This window comes from Crinia signifera, chromosome 6, assembly GCF_055691185.1.
Source record: "Crinia signifera chromosome 6, ASM5569118v1, whole genome shotgun sequence".
NCBI lineage: Eukaryota > Metazoa > Chordata > Amphibia > Anura > Myobatrachidae > Crinia > Crinia signifera.
Genome location: NC_139222.1, coordinates 91,926,684 through 91,944,352, shown reverse-complemented (window position 1 = coordinate 91,944,352; position 17,669 = coordinate 91,926,684). Strand labels below are relative to the sequence as shown.

The 17,669-nt window shown below is 43.1% G+C and overlaps 1 protein-coding gene and 1 long non-coding RNA gene across 3 annotated transcripts in view; one reads left to right on the top strand and one right to left on the bottom strand.

The window, feature by feature from the left end:
- Positions 1 to 17,669, top strand: part of LOC146007019 (uncharacterized) — a 318,388-nt gene that overhangs the window by 156,944 nt on the left and 143,775 nt on the right. The gene's annotated exons all lie outside the window — the stretch shown is intronic.
- Positions 1 to 17,669, bottom strand: part of LOC146007018 (uncharacterized) — an 84,711-nt gene that overhangs the window by 5,327 nt on the left and 61,715 nt on the right. The window lies entirely within an intron of this gene.

The following is a 17,669-nucleotide window of genomic DNA, read 5'->3' as shown; positions in this document are numbered from 1 at the left end:
CAACAACTGGTGTGGGCACGTGTATAGGTAGTGCTATTAATGTCGGCAACTGGTGTGGGCATATGGTTACGCAGTGCTACTACAGTCGGCAACTGGTGTGAGCACGTGTATAGGCAGCGCTACTAATGTCGGCAACTAGTGTGGGCACGTGTATAGGCAGCGCTACTAAGGTCCGCAACTGGTGTGGGCATATGGTTACACAGTGCTACTACTGTCGGCAACTGGTGTGGGCACTACGTATAAGCAGAGGTACTACTTTCAGGCAACTGGTGTGGGCACGTGTATAATCAGATCAACTACTTTTGGCAACTGGTGTGGGTGTTATGTATAAGCAGAGGTACTACTGTCAGCATCTGGTGTGGGTATATGGTTACGCAGTGCTACTTATGTCGGCAACTGGTGTGGGCTTACATATAGGCAGCGCTACTACTGTCGGCAACTGGTGTGGGCACTACTTGTAAGCAGAGCAACTACTTTTCGCAACTGCTGTGAGTGTTATGAATAAGCAATGCTACAAATGTGGGAATATGCAGGAGTACTCGGGGCATTATGTGTAGCATAATGTGTGTCAATGTCATATGGGCATTATAGTGCATGGCATATTAAGTAAGGGGAATTACAGTGTGTGGCATAATGTGTAATGGGCATTATGGTGTTCTGCTCATTGATGTGTGGCATTATGAATAATGTGCATTACTGTGTGTGGTTACTATAATGTGGTTACTCAAAAAGGCTTTGAGGTGTGAAGCATAATGTGTTATGGGGATTATGGTGCTATTGGTACTTTTATGTGACCACGCCAATTCCCCATGAAGCCACGCTTCTACAATTTTGCCCCGCCTTCGGCGCACACTGTCCCTGTTTTTTTCAAACACATGGCACCAAAATGGCTAGTTACGGCACTGGTGCTGTGTTAGGTGAATAAGATTGTGCTACTGTGTGGTGTAATTTGGAGCATTATTGTGTGGCCACACCCCTCCCTTTGTAAAGTTTGGGTGGGCGCAAATTTATAGTATGCAGGAGGGCGCCGAACCCCCTAGCACCGGCCCTGGTTGGACCGAATGGCAGGACGACTGCATTTCAATGTGAACGCATACATATAAATGTTCACACAGTGCGGCACCAGGTAATCAGATTATATAGGTCAGTATTGCTATGATCACCATTCGGAGCCCTGGATGATAGATCCTGCTGTTAGGATCCCATTTTACATTGCGATCCTGGGCAGTAATATTCCACCCAGAGTGCATTGTAAATGTGATCCATGATATCATGTACCCCTTAAGCTGGGCATACACTATCTATTAGACATTTTATCTTGCAAGCTGAAACTATGAGATATTGTGGCCATACACTGGGGCAGATGTATGATCAGACGATATGGGGGAGAAGGGTATCAGCGCACGTTATGTGCACTGATACCGCTTCTCCTCCATGTATGACGGCGCCAGTGTGCGGTAATGGACAGGGGCGCTATGCACCCCTGTCCATATCGGCTCTGCTATCTAAATGATAGCAGACCGAATGTATGAATGGTCAGCAGCAGGCTGGCGAAGCCCTATCTAAACAGCAGGGACAGCGCTGTCCCTGCTGTTAGGTCTGGGCTGCCCTGGGGATCTTGCATGAGCAGCAAGATCCCGCGCATGCCCAGTGCAGCCGGCCGGGGGACAGGAGACAGCGCATCAGTGTAAACTGATGCGCTCTCTCCAGGAGGGGACATCACCGGAGGGGGGAGTTAGCGCTCCCCCGCTTCGGCGGACAAGATGTTAATACATCTTGTCGGTCTCCCCTCCTGCTTCGCCTCGCTATTGAGGCGAAACAGGAAGTATTATAATATTATAATACATCTGCCCCACTGTGAGATATTTAAGTGTATATGGCCACTGTGGAGAAAACTTTTTCCCATTCCTTCCCTGTGAAAGAGCATAGGAAGCATCAGGCAGTCAGCTGTGGCAGTGAATACCAGATGTGGCTGCCTATTGATTGGATATTTTGGATATGCTGTATATCACCATGTCTGTCTAAGAATGACTGACTGATTTTATTGTGGCAACACCCTGATCAATTATCGGCAGGGCCGGATTAAGCCTTCTGGGGGCCTGGCCGCAAACTGCACGTGAGAATATTATACTGTCAAAACACAGAGTAACGGCAGTATCAATTTGGTGAATGGGTAACTGCAGGGGCGGGGATTAAAATAACCATAAAAAAAAACATATATTTACAGTTTCTTATAGCGCAGCAGGTTCTGTTGCGCTTTACAATAGCTGCCTCTGATTAAAAACCCTCCCATGATGAGGCTGCTGCTGTCCTCCATGGGCCTGAGAAGCATATGATGAGCTCCACCAAGCAGACCTCAGCACAAGCCTCTCAGCCTCTGACCTCTTGTGCAAAGTCTCATGGGACTTAGCCAACTCCCAGTAATGCGCTGCATTACTTGTGCAGTCAGTGTGCCTTGGCTCCCGATGCTCAGCACCATTAATCATTGTCACATTGGCAGATAGGTGAAGCTGCAGCACTACCCCACTCCCATGCACAAAACCTTTAGCTAAAAGTATACATTCTCCCTCCGCAATCTGTGTTGTTACTGGGAGACGGAAACGTCATCCAACGTCACTTTGAGAAGCTTTTTTCAAAACTCAACCCAAACCATTCAAGCTCAAACAAACAAGTCAATTAACCCCTGAAGAAGTCTATTATTGACGAAACGCGTTGGGTCTCTACTCGGGTCTCTACCATATCTGGAAATCTGATTGTTTCAAATAACCATGTCAAACATTCACAGTGTCTGAATTTTATCTTGTTATATATTTTAAATAAATTTGTTTTACAAATATTGTACCCACTAGTAAGACTTGCACTAAGGTTTTATTCTACTACAAGCACTCTCTATATCCATTTTCACACGCATATCCCTCGATACCGTCCTCCACTAACAGGGAGGGCTTATAGAGTAGCTGCTGGTTTATAGCGCAAACGAAAGTCTTTTTCACACACATATATATATTTAAATACATGCCAACCACAGGGGGGCCCTAGATAGAGCCCCTGTGCCCCCCTTTAATCCGGTCCTGATTATCGGCCCGATCAGTTGATTACCAGCTGATAACAGAACAATGTATCCCATGTAATAATCCCTCCTATTCCATTGTTCCTCTATTTAACTCCAGTGTGACTTCTTTATTCTCACCTTCTAAACAGGTTGATTTATAAAATGTATACTTTTATAGTAAAAATATGAACCTATTTGTTCTAATTAAAACACCGGGATATTGGATATTAATGTCTTGGCAATGCACAACGTATGTGAACCATCTCCGTTTTGGAAGATTCAACAAATAATTGAAACAACAACATAATTAGGTTAAAGTTTCCCTTGTCACTGTATTTCCTATGACTCTTATAACATTACTTCAGGGTCATTGTTTGTAAGTTCACATAGTTAGACTTGGTGCAGTGCCATAATGATGGGCTGCACATTTCTTAATTGACAATGGGTTCAGTGACCAACACACTGTTCTCTGAACTTTGGATCATAAAATATTTTCTAAACTCAAATGTACCCTTTTCTTAAATTCATATTTTACACAATATGCAAATATAAGATCTCTAAATGTAAAGTATGTGACTATGGCTGAGCAGCGATGATCATAAGAACCAACATGAAAAATATTCCAATGTGCCTAACTGCCATCTGGCACTGTGGGACAGATGTTTGAAGCAGTGATAAGGGAGGAGAAATGAGCCAGAGGAGAAGTGGCCCATGGCAACCAATCAGCTGCTCTGTATGATTTTATATTATGCAAATTATAGGTGTTACTTCAGTGCTGATTGGTTGCCATGGGCCACTTTTCCCCTGGCTCACTTCTTCTTGCTTATCACTGCTTCATACATCTACCCCTGTATGCTTTCATCTCATGTAATGTCCATAGATTTTTATATGTATACAGTTTTAACTGAAGACTAAAACAATATATAATTGAAATTATTATATTAAAAAGTCCATGCTGTGTTGCTGTGCAGACCTGGATACACACCTGTTCCTACAGATTCAATAGTTGGACCTGTCCCTTCCAGATGTTTGTGACTTGTTTTGTAAATAGAAGTCAAAAGTTACACTTGAGGTGTAATTATATTGGTAGCACAGGGCATTAAGCCATAAGAGTTTATGGGTGCTCCGCTGTGTTAATACATATGAAAGAAATAGCTGACCGTTCTGATGTTAGATGTTTGTATGTAAATGGTCCCTGTGCTGTGTAGTTTAGTCTATGATTTATGTAGTGCATATTGTATTTGTACTTTTTATTGCTCAATGTCAGATGGGTTCACTTTGTTAAGTGTTAACTTTACGGTAAAAACATATTCATGAGGTATTTCCAGCTCCAAACTTTGTAATACATAATTAATGTGACATTTCTTCTTTTTTTTTTTTTTTTTTTTCATTTTTCGCTTTTATTGAAGCAAAAAGAAAACCGTATACATAGTACAATGCTGATAAAAGTGAGGTGAAATTTCCTTTTGAGAAATATTTCAATACTGAAATGGATACACTTGGAAATGTGTCTGATTTTAGACATAGGGTGAGACTCTCTGTGCAATAGATTGAGTGAGTAAAGGAAAACCTACTAGTATGGCAGACAGGCAGCAAAACAGGGGTGACAGGTGCAGGAAAACTCCCCAAACAGGGGTGTGAGAATCCTTCCACCCATCTCACACTTGTCTGTGTGTGGTGCAAATGGCACTTGCTCTGAGTAAAAAACATTCATTAAGTGTGAACACTTGACTTGACAAAGGACAGCTGGCTGCATTTCTGAGCTGTAATAGAACCATGTGCCACAGACATCCTGGCTCCAGCATTATATCTCACCTGCTGTGCTGTGATCATAGGAAAGCTGCGCTCAGGAAGGGGAGGCACCTGAAATATCCCCCAAGTACCCTGCTGCTACAGCATCCCAAACACTTTATGCATGTATTATCACTAGTGTAGACAGGTCATTTACAGCCTATTTGTAATGATAGTCCCAAACGCTGTGATATTGGTTCAGTATTCGCAGGTTGTTCAGTTATGTGTGGGTGGTCTGCCGTTTAGAGCTGTCTGGTGAGTAGATGACCACAGAAGATTATTGATGACCAGTGTAAAGTTGGGTACACACCTCAGCGATGTACTGACGCAGCAATGTGTTGTGATATCGCATTGCGGTACACACTACATGATCCGACGTATGACATCGCAAAACATTCTTACATGCTTAATATAACAACCACTGCGTCATCTGTGGCATCCTCACATCTGGTGAGCCCTTCATTAGACCACATCATTCATAAAATTATGAACTGAATGGATTTGGGGGTATTCACTATACCAGTGATGGCTAACCTTGACACCAGATGTTGTTGAACTACACATCCCAGCATGCCATGCATCAGTTTTACTATTTAGCCATGCTAAAACTGGTGCAGGGCATGTTGGGATGTGCAGTTCAACAACAGCTGGAGTGTCAATGTTAGCCATCACTGGTATAGTGAATACCCCCAAATCCACTATACAATGGTCTTTGTGATCCATCGTGGATTGCACATTGGCGAATATATTGTATATAGTGTTTCCACCTTAAGGTTAATTTGTTCTCTATTATTATAGGAGTACTACAGTACAGCCACCTAAAGAAAGTACCTGAGTTTAGTTTAATTTAATTTAATTCCCATAGGGGTCACTAAAATGAGGTGTGAGTGTCCAAAATGTAAGTTTGTTTTTTTAAACTTGCAGACTTTGCTCAAATGCACATACTAAGCTTGTGAGCAGGGCCCTCATACCTTTGAATGTTTGTAAATACCCAGTTTGTTGTATAACTGTCTCCTTTGTAAAGCACAATGGAATATGCTGCGCTATATAAGAAACTGTTAATAAATAATAAATAATACTCCGGAAATGTGAGCTCCAATTAGAAATATGTGTCAACAGTACTCGCGGGAATGGTGTGCAAATTTTCGGCAAAATGCGATCTGGGAGACGTGCATGAAAGAGTGGCCAGATAAATGGCAACATCATTAGTGGAATCATATAGAAGACTGTTATTGGGCATTAGGAGAGCACTGGATTCTTTTAACGGTGTCAGATGATTTTTGCAATATTTTTGAGTAAAAGCTTGCAAATAGTGATCTTTCGGTAAACTGAGGCAACTTTACATTTTCTGTAAAAATAGGATCAAAAAATTATTATTTTTTTAAAATAAATACGTTAATTTGGGGTGCAAAGTGCAAACGTGGATTTTAGTGTAATTTGAGCCCATTTTCCTTTTTTTAACCCCAAACTGACATGTAATTATTGGCCCAATTAAGAATATTGAAAACTGCCAATTTAATCATTAGGGGGCATATCCAAGGGGTTCTGAAGCAAGTGCTGACATTTTTACTTTTAAGATTTTTAATACCTTATAACCGCCATAGGGAGAAGCGCTGTGGAATATGTGGGCGCTATATAAGAAACTGTTAATAATAATAAGTGTGCTTAGTGTGTATGGAATTTGTTTATTTTTTTATCTCCAATATATCATATTTTTTTGATTTAAGTATTAGTAATTTTAAATATTTAGCAAACTTCCAGTGTGATGATAGCTATGGAGAACTGCACATTAAATTATTCAAACTAAAGATCTAACCTATTTTATTACAAAAATATGGATGTTGAAGCTAACTGTTAATTTACAACACATTGATGATAAGTGCAAGAGGACAAGACAAAGATGACCTGAGGTCTCTGTTATACTTTTATTACCAGCTACTCACCAGGAAAGACGCCAGCTTCTAATGGTCAGGCTTTGCCTTGTGGAGCCTGTGATTGATTAAAATGCTACAAATGCCCTGAGAATGTTTTGACTGACCTCCAGGGATACGTTTACAGCTGTCTATTACAGATGCATTCACAGTCAAAGAGCACCAGTGATTAGTCTATCACACCTTACACATACTGAACTATAACCCTGAATTGTATATAGGAATGGCCTATAGCCAGTGCCGGATTAAGCACGGGGCGACAGGGGTGGTTGCCCCAGGGCCCCCACACATCGGGGGCCCCCACAGAAGTCACTGCTGTTGTGGTGGCAGGTGGGTGGCAGGCAGCAGGGTCGGGCAGTGAGGGGCAGGCAGGAGGTCCCTGTGGCAGCTGGGCACTGCAGTCAGCAGCGGGGTCCCTGAGGCGGATTGGAAGTCAGCGGCTGGGTCCCTGCTGCAGATGGGAACTAGTAGCGCTACTAGTTCCTATCCGACGCAGGGACCCCGCAGCTGACTGCACATCCACCGCAGGGACTCTGCTGCTTCCCCAGCATTGCACAGACCTCGCTGCGGCGCTTCCCGGATCCCCGCTGCCCAGTTATATGGAGGGAAAGCGCTGTCCGGATCCCAGCTGACCAGGTATTGGGAGAGGGCTCTCACCTGGTGCATTCATTTTTCATCCCATCCATGAATGCACCAGGTGAGGCACCCATGTTGGGCACACTTTAAAGGGTACACTGTGGAAGATAAGCCATACAAGGAAACAAGTCCTATATGGGAAACTGTATACTTGTACAATGATATATAGGGGGATATTCAATATATGTTGCTTTATGACTCGCCCATTCAATGTTGTTTTAAAAAAAAAAGTTGGATATGTGTTGTCAGAAACGGCTGCAGATTGTTAAATTTGCGGACGGTTTTTGCCAATCCGCGGCTGTTTTCGCTGATTCACTGACTTTCCGACACTCGACAGCCAGAACATTAATTCCATCTCTCGATGTGCTGTCGGACCAGACGAACACAGGCAATCTCAGACTCAGTCCACAAAGCACACCAGCAGCACAGGCCACAGTGACACCCATTCCCCGAGGACAGGTGACCCAATCAGTACCTCAGCTATTCTGAGTTAACCATCTGTGCTGAAGGCCAGATGCCACAAAAGTCTGCACTTCCAGTGCGCCCCTAGGACCAAGGATAGGAATGTTCGCTACACATGAATAGAGTGCAACCTGCCAATGAAGAAACCATCCATGCAGCCATCTGGATGAGGCCACAGCGTAAATTGCTGCTGTGAGGATTGCTGCTGCTATTAGTGCCAGAAGGGGAAGTGAACAGTTCTCTACCAACCAACCCCCTTTCTTTAGCGACACACCTAACCGATATCCCTACATCTGATGACAATAAGTGATAGGGGATGTTTGTGGAGGGCAGCACACATTCCGACACATATGAGACGGAGTCCCTCAGTTACTCAGCAGGATACGGTGCAGACAGGCCACACTGGTGATAAATCTCAGTTTAAGGCCAACAGGACAGATAGCTGCTTCATATGAACAACAAAGCAAGATAAAAGGCTCAGCTGGCTGGAAAGAGGGTGCTGAGAGTCCAGTGAGACATTGATAAGGCAGTTTACTTAAGTAATAACATAAGAATGCACACCTTCTGCTGCAAGGTGTAAGATTTTAATGAACTGACAATGATTACTGCAGGGCAGCAAATTCTGTACCTCTGCTGTCATCTAGCGAAGAGCCTCTCCCACATCAATGTTCTTTTAGACACCTTGCAGAGCAGGTTCCAGCCAGCCTCAGGATAAACCGTGTTCTATCATTAGAGATTCCCCTTTGCGTTTTCCAGTTTTAGTAAAGTCCCCTCCCTAGAGATTATAGATCATTGATCTGTTGCATCTGCCCCTTTAATAGGTCTACAGTATATTGATATTGTACAGATTACTAGAAACTGACCTTTCTAGAGACCTGCAGCACATGTCTCTGTTCCATCTACCCAACAGGCAAATTGTCAGTTTACTGACCTGTTTGATTCCACAAAATACACCCTGGGGTAGATGTATGAAGCAGTGATAAGGGAGGAGAAGTGATAAAGTGCCTGGGTACTGTACTTTATGTACTTTATTATTTTTCCACTGCTTCATACATCTACCCCCTGTTTCTTAGCAGGCTTTGTTGAAGAAAGACCCTGATGTAAGGCGCTGTGTGGAATGCTTATAATGCAAAGACAGGTGTGTCCTTGTTTATTTCGCATTTCAGTATTTTTACTTCTGACCTTAATGTTTTATGTGGAGGGGCTGAATGTGTGGAAATGTGTAGTCTCTTCTAGAAAATTCTAATTATTTTCCTATAAAGAGATTTTAGTTTTATGAGGAAATCTGAGTTTCAAAATCTGTGATCTGCCGTTTACTGAGGTAAATGTAACTACTGTAGGTGGCACTTGATTGTTATTATTTAGGGTTAATACTTGGCTCTGGCCACCATTCTTCTAGAGGAATCGCCCACTATTCTGAATTGTCTGAAAAATTAGTTACTATTTAGTCATAGGACTGAAAATGAGGAAGTGACTAATTATGTGTCAGTGAGTCATACTGAACCTGCATCAGTGTGGAGCACACAACTTTTTCCTGTTCTAGACATCTATTCAGCAATTAGCAAGGGGGGGAAACATTAACCTGTCACTGCTGTCCCAGTCAGTAAGAGCATTGTATACCTGTCACCTGGGAACCAGTCATTGCTAATTTAACCTTTTGAGTACCGGCGTCTCTGTTACAGATGCGCAACATATCCAATAAAAATGACAGGATCGCTCACATTTGTTATATAAATTCAAATAAAAAAATAGTTCCTATAGAAGGTCAACGTTACAGGTCATTATGATGAATAAAAATGATTGCTTGGCAATTTTCACAAATTCACTTGCCACTAAAAGGGCTAAAGCAGTGGGCATATTTAACTTTAATCTCAGTGTATGTGTTGAACAATCTGCAAAAAAAACCCCTTAAAAGTACACATCTACTAATGGGGGCAAATTTAAAATGAATCCCTCTACCTAGATATAAGTGGATCACACTAAAAATCTATATTTTTATCAAGTGCGGCTCTCAAATAGTATTTCTGGATTACTTAGAGCAGATATTAAAGAGCGTACAGAAAATTTAAAATTCAATCAATATCTTTAATCTTAACACAGTTAAAAGATATGTAACAATAAAACCAACAGTTCAAATGAATTAGCCACACTCATAAGGAGCCAATTGTTGCACGGTTCATACTAAATGTAGTTCTTAGCCATGTACTAGCTTGTAGTTTCCGAAGAGTGATTTTTATTTGAAGTCCGCTGGAGAGTGTAAATGGAACAATGATATTTAGGGGGACATTTTACTAAAGGAAATTTGTAAAAAAAATAGGTGTATTTGTATCCAGAAATACACTTATTTATGACATTTACTATCCCGAAAATACAGCAATTCGTATTCGTATTGATGTGCTATCAATACGAATACGAATTGCTGTATTTTCGGGATAGTAAATGTCAAAAATAAGTGTATTTCTGGATACAAATACACCTATTTTTTACAAATTTCCTTTAGTAAATTTCCCCCTTAAGGTCAAATCAAATGGTCGTTTTTGCAGCAAGCACTATCCTCGACCTCCCCTTAAGTGGTATATTAAATATCTCACCGCAAATAGGGGTATTCGTACCATGTCCTCCAATTTAAGAATAGCCTTTTTTCTCAACTGATCCCGGCTCGATGTATCCCTCTTTGACTACACAGCAGTATTCAATACCCATATGTGTAGAACCCAGTGGTGTTCAGTATGTGGCTGCCTTGGTTGTCAGTTTGCAATTAGTAACAGCCCGTCTGTGGAAGTAACCAGATGGGAGTGGGGAGGGAGAGCATGATTCCAGCTGCAGTTGATTCCTTTTCCAGTTCTACCATGGAATATTTGACGCGTTTCTCCCTGATAAAGTTTTGCACGGTTTCCTCAGAAGGATACATCTAGCACCACCTCGGTTCCTTTCAGCTTTCCCAAATTTCTCAAAATACCTCGTTGTCATTTGGTGAAATTAAGAAAGCTGTAGCACTTTAGTGAATGTAGAACTGTGCCTATACATGCAATTGTGACAGCAAATTAAAAGTTAGAGGCCTGCTGTCCATCACCTAAAAAGTTTTAGTGTTAAAAAATAATGTGAATTCCCCTGCATACTTGCCTACCCAACCAATGTTGCATTTCACTGTTCATCATAGCCTTGCCCCCCACAATACAATCCCGGTTTTATGTCACGTGTATACGTGGGATGGAGCCATGATGACACAATCGTCTCACCACCAATATTGTGCATATTCTCGCTTGGCCACAAAGGCTTTATATACACTATATCAAGGGTGGGCAATAAGCGGCCCTCCAGCTGTTGATAAACTACACATCCCAACATGCCTTGTTTTAGTTTTGCTATTTGGCCATGCTGAAACTGTGGCAAGGCATGCTGAGATGTGTAGTTCATCAACAGTTGGAGGGCCGCTTATTGCCCACCCTTGCACTATATGAACAAAAATATGACCATTTCACCAACAGGGACTGCAATTATAATATTTTCAAATATACTGTACTGTAATATGGAGTTTGTACCCCATTTGCAGCGATAACCACTTCCACTCTTTTTGGAAAGCTTTCCATAAGAGTTTGGAGTGTTTCTGTGGAAATTTGTGCCCATTAATTTTGTAATGCATTTATGAGGTTGGACGAAAAAGCCTGGCTCGCCATCTCCATTCCAGTTCTTACCAAAGGTGCTCGATGGTGTTGAGGTCAGCACTCTGTGCAGGCCAGTCATGTTCCTCCACACAGAGAACTTGATTGGCCTGTACTGGCTCAAACCAACTTTATCACTTGTTAAGCCTTAACAAGTGATAAAGTGGAGGGTGATAAAGAGATTAAAGGGGGATTTTGATTTATTCGGACAGGGACGAATTTGTTACGTTACGATTTTAGGGGGTATGAGCATGGTATATTATGTACATGTACAGATCCCCTTTGCATATGGCTTTGGCAACTTGCATAGTTGCCAAGCCATTCGCAAGGTTTGGGCGGCCCAGAGGCGGACATCGGCAGGGACTGGGAACACCCAGCATGAAAATGCTGGGTGTTCCCATGGATACACGGGCAGGCTGATGCATGCCGGGGACGGGCAGGCTGATGTCACAGGACATCAGCCACCCATCCTATCTTCGTCCTGGCAGCTGCAAATGTCAGTTTCCACTGACTTTTATTTGTGAAGGCAGGAGAAATTATTTGATGGTCCGAGACCGTCAAAGTATTTCTCCTGCAGCAGAAACATGCATGGGATGTGTCTTCATTAAACATCCCCTCGCATGTTATCAAGGCGAATAGTTGGTGGGGAGGGGGTGGGCGTTCAGGTGGGTGGTGTCTCTGGTGCTCGATAAGCTGTGATCCTTGCAACTTACTAAGCCAACCAGAATGATCCCCAAAGTACCAGACAATCAACTTCTCGCTGCCATGTTACAGACTGAGTTTGGAAAAAATATTAACATTAAAAAAAAGTTAGGAGCTGATTGGCTGGTACATTATCACTCCATATCACCCTCGACTATCACTTATTAAGGCTTAGTACATTTGGCCTCATGTCTTTACAGTGCTTGCACAGTCATTTTGGAATAGTAGAAAATGTCATGTTGGAATAGAAAAGGGTCTTGCCCAAACTGTTGCCACAAAGTTGGAAACACAGCATTGCTCAAAATGTCTTGGTGTGCTGAAGCATTTAAGACTTCCCATCACTGGAGATAAGGGGCCTAGCCCAAACCCTGAAAAACAACTAGACAGGTCACTTTCTCCAGGCATCTGGCAAACCCGGATTAGTTTATCTGACTGCCTAACAGAGAAGCGTGATTCGTCACTCCGCCGAACATGTTTCCACTGCTCCACAGTCCAAAATTTCTGAACTCCAGCCATGGATGACTTTTACGCACCATGCGCCTTAGCAGTCATTGACTCCTCTCTGTGATTTTACGTGGTCTTCCTCTTTGTAGCTGAGTTTCTCTTCTTCCTAAATGCTTCCACTTTCTAATAAAGTCACTTACAGTTGACATGGAATATTCTGCATGGATGAAATTTAACCAACATTCTTATTGCAAAGTTGGCATCTTATCACAGTGCTATGCTTGAAGTCACTGAGCTCTTCAGAATGACCCATTAGGTATCGTACATGTTTACTAATGGAGACTGCATGGCTAGGTGCCTGATTTTATACACCTGTAGCAACGGGTCTCATTGAAACACTTGAATTCAATAATTAAAGGCGTGGCCAAATACTTTTGGCAATATAGTCTATCTACCCTGGCATTGTGTAAGCAGTAAAAGAAGATTGATGACATAAATCAGTTTTTCCCTTACAGATAATTGTTTAGGATGCTCATAAAATAAATGTTTTATGAGAATGTTAATAAACAAAATAGTAGACCGATCCTGGAAAAATACAGTCTCCTGACGTACACAATCATTAGTCAAATGCACTCACTGGTTCTTTTGGATCAGTCCAGTTTGGCCATACAGTAGGTCACAAATTTGGACACCGCTTTGTGACCTGAAATCTGGAGGAGCGCTTTATCTGCTGTGATCTGGGTGCTGAGGCTTAGCAAGGAGCAGTTAGCCAAGACACAATTACATTTGGCAAAGATAACGTTTTCCAGTTACTAGATACTGATGTTTCAAAAGTATGGAATATCTTTATTTATTGGCAGCAATATATTTAGCAACCAAGTATTTTGTTTGTACGTATCTATTAAATTATGCAGTGTAATCTACCCCCTACTGTGGATATCAGAAGATGTTGAGAAATTCTGACCATATTAAAAACATGAGGCTGTAAGCTGGGTGCTTTTTATTGTGGTCACATGATGCTGAAGGTATATTTTATTCAGACTAATTTACAGAATCGGGAACATTTTTAGGTACTTGTTTCCTAGCACGGCGCCACGATTTTAATTGTATGCAATCGGGTTGCAAAAATCAGGTCAATCGCATCGCATGCGATGCGATTGACCTGACCGACCCGATTTTTTTATTGGAACCAATGTTAAATGGTCCCTGAGACCCGATTTTACATTGGCCCCAATGTTAAATGCCCCCCAGACCCCAGTTTTCATTGTATGCCCCCCCATTATTAACGCCACAATCAACATGAACCCGAAGCGTGGCGAGCGCAGCGAGCCCGTGAGGGGCGGCGGTCCGCGTCCCCCTGACCTTTTCATACCCCCACTATACACGTCGGCGTGGAGTTGATTTTATATAGTGGGGTGAGCGCAGCAAGCCACCGAGCCCGAAGCGTGGCGAGCGGACGCGCATTACTTCAGACATATTACGCGGCCGCTCGCCACACTTCGGGCTCAGTGGCTCGCTGCGCTCGCCACACTATATCAAGTTAACTCCACGCCGACGTGGACAGTGGGGGTATGAAAAGGTCGGAGGACGCATACCGCCACCCCTCGCGGACTCGCTGCGCTCGCCACGCTTCGGGTTGGCGTTCATCGTGGGGTGGCGTTAACAATGGGGGGGGGCATTTGACATAGAAATTACCCATCAGGGTGGGTATACAATCAAAAATTGGGTATGGGGGGCCATTTAACATTGGTTCCTATGTAAAATCGGGTCCATCGCATTGGTCGCATTGTATGCCATTATAATGGCATACAATAAACCCGATTTTACATAGGAATTTAACATTATATACAATGCTTACAATGTAAAATCGCGTCGGTCGCATCTCATGCCATTATAATGGCATGCGATGGACCTGATTTTACATTTGTCGGGAAACCTTAAAAAAAGGCCGAAAATCGGGTCCCATCGCATACCTTAAGTTAAGGTATGTGATGGGACCCGATGGGCGCCGTGCTAGGAAACAAGTACCCATTTTTATTATAATACACAAGTTTAATGGTGAAAAAAACAGCCCCAGGCTCACGTGTACAGCACCTTTATATTTTTTTATTTATTTTTTCTGTGCAGAGTAAATGCTTGCTGCTTTATTTTTACACTGCAATATAGATATCAGTTTGAAGAACAAACCCAGTGGCAAACGCAGGATTTTCAGAAGGGGGTTTCCAGAGGGGCGGAGCAAAGCACGGAGATGGACACTTAGGTGACCCAGTATATACCGGGTCAGTTAAAGTATTATAGATAGACCAAATGTATATAAATAATAATAATAATAATAATATATATATATATATACATACATACATACATACAGGGGCGTCAACAGCAGTGTAGACCCCTGGGCATAGCAATGTATTGGGGCCCCTACCGATCCTCCAGCAGTAGGGGTGGGGGAAGCTTTGATGTCCCGCGGGTGGTAGGGGGTGTTATATAAACCGCTCAGCATGTAGGGCTCAGTAATTTCCACTAATTACCCCTTTACTGCACAGATGGTGGGAGATGGGGTGAAAGAAGGGGGCATTGGGCTGAATAAAGGGGCCCTGATACATACCTTCCAGGGTGGTAGAGGATGTTTAATACGCAGAGGAGGGGTGTGTAGTGGAGTGGGCTTATTATTCATAATTTTCTGGTGCGAGGACAGCTTGCTTGACTGCAGATATCTCCAGTTCCCGGAAATAGATTTCTTAAATTTTAATGGAATTAAAAACTAGAGAATCCCACCTACCAAACGATATTAGGGACTAGGGGATCAGAGTTCAGGAGGCAGAGCAATCCGCCAACGAGTATATAAAACTACATACCAGGTGTGTGGAGCTGGGGCAGTAACCAGCTGCTGGAAGGCTGATATCTCTGGTTCTGGGAACAGTAGAGCTACTAGGGCCCTTCAAAGGGGGAGAGTCCCAGCTTTTGGAATATACCCTCAGAAAAACTCTAAGTCAGACAGAACCTGAAATATCTGACTGGGAATAACAATTAACATGCTTGGATGGGGACCACTGCTTTGAAGTCAGATATCTCTGGTTCCCAAGGGCCGATTTTTACAATTCTTATATCCATGGAAAGAGGGGACCCTCAGCTATCAGCTGAGGGCCCTTTGACTCCTGGGGGGGTTTCTGGGTACTCAGAAACCCCCCCCTGCGTGCGCTACTGAAACCCCACCCACCCACAGAGGGAATCAGCGACCGTGAGGAGGCTGAACACGGCAGCGCGTACCCGGCAATTTATTGCTGCAGCACAAACAAATCACTGGCAATATTGCACCGTGTGTACACCGCTTTAGACAGCCCAGACTGATCATTCTATGATTTTGGCCCCGCACGTTAGCCTGTGAATATATGTTTATGCAAAACACAATGCACTGGATTAATATTCGCACGGCAGTGGGGGCAGGCACTCGCACGTTAGAAGGCTTACTAAGCAGCAAATTTTCACTGAGCCAACCAGAATCACCACCCCATAACTGCCATTTATTTCAGTGGAATTTTACAAAAGATAGCAATTTAAAACCCTTTGCAGTAGAAAGCAAGGACAATTGTTTTGCATATACTGTACATTACAAATATTGCTGTGCAAGTAAAGAAAAGGCACTAGACTCACCTCTCGCCAGTGGCATAACTATAGTGGGTGAAGGGGATGCAACTGATATGGTGCCCGACGGCTTGGGGGGCCCTAAGCCAATTCACTGCACCCTTTGGAATTTTTTTTCATTCTTTGGCCGTTGATTCCTACCAACCTAAACTTTCCTCCTGTTGCTGACGCCAGCACATAGGGGAACAGCCTAGCCGGTCAGCAACAGAGGAGAAGTAGATCCGGCAGCATTCATTAGTGTTGCAGTAGAAGGACACCTGGTGGCTTTATAGTGACACTGGCAGAGATGGGGGGGGGGGTCTTTCAAGATTTGGTTATGGGGCCCACAAAGCTCCAGGTACGCCCTTGACTCTCACCTAGCAAGGGTATATTTTGCCACCCCACTACCTCATTTAATTTTCCTTTTTACAGTAATTCCTCCAACACATTATGCAACACAAACCGGAATGTCCATTTAGCATTATGCCACACAAACTGGAATGCCCTTTTCACATTGCCACACAAAACGAAATGCCCATGCCAAATGACTTCACACACTGGAATGCCTGTTACACACTATGCCACACACAATAATCCTTATTTCACTTTATGCCACATACCATAATGGGTCCACTAGTGCTATTTTCACACATCATGCCCCCTGAAGTGTCGCTTACACATCATGCCCCCTGTAGTGCTGCTTACACACAAAATGCCCCCCTGTAGTGCTGTATTATCAGAGTGTAAGTGTTAATATAAAAAAGGAGTGAGATATCAGAGTGTTAGTAGTATAAAAAAAAGTGGAGTGCAGTATCAGTGTTAGGAAAGTGAAAAAAAAAAAATGGCTAATTGGTGTGAATTATTAAAAGTGAAAGGATAGGTATCTGAAAGTGTTACATATATATAAAAAACAAACAAAGAATGATGTAATGTTAATTACAGTGGTTTATCTGATATCTCACTCCTTTTTCATATTAACACTTACACTCTGATACTCCACTTTATCTTTTTATTCGTGTGGTGCCCTGGGTTGGTCTGGATGGGGCGGTTTGGGGGTGAACCCCCACAATGTTAGGGACCTGTCCGACGAGGTTACCATGACAAGTGGTGGGCAGGCTCATACTATTGGCCAATACTATGCCAAGAACCTCATATATTATATATGGTACTCTTTACCTAGAAGGGCGCCCGTCGCGGGCATCGCGGGTACATTTATGTGCGGCCGCGACGCGACCGACGCGATGCCCGCGATTTCCCATTGAAACCAATGTTAAACTTTGAAATCGTGTCGGTCGCGTCGCGGCCGCACATAAATGTACCCGCGATGCCCGCGACGCGATGCTCCCGATTTCCCATAGGAATCAA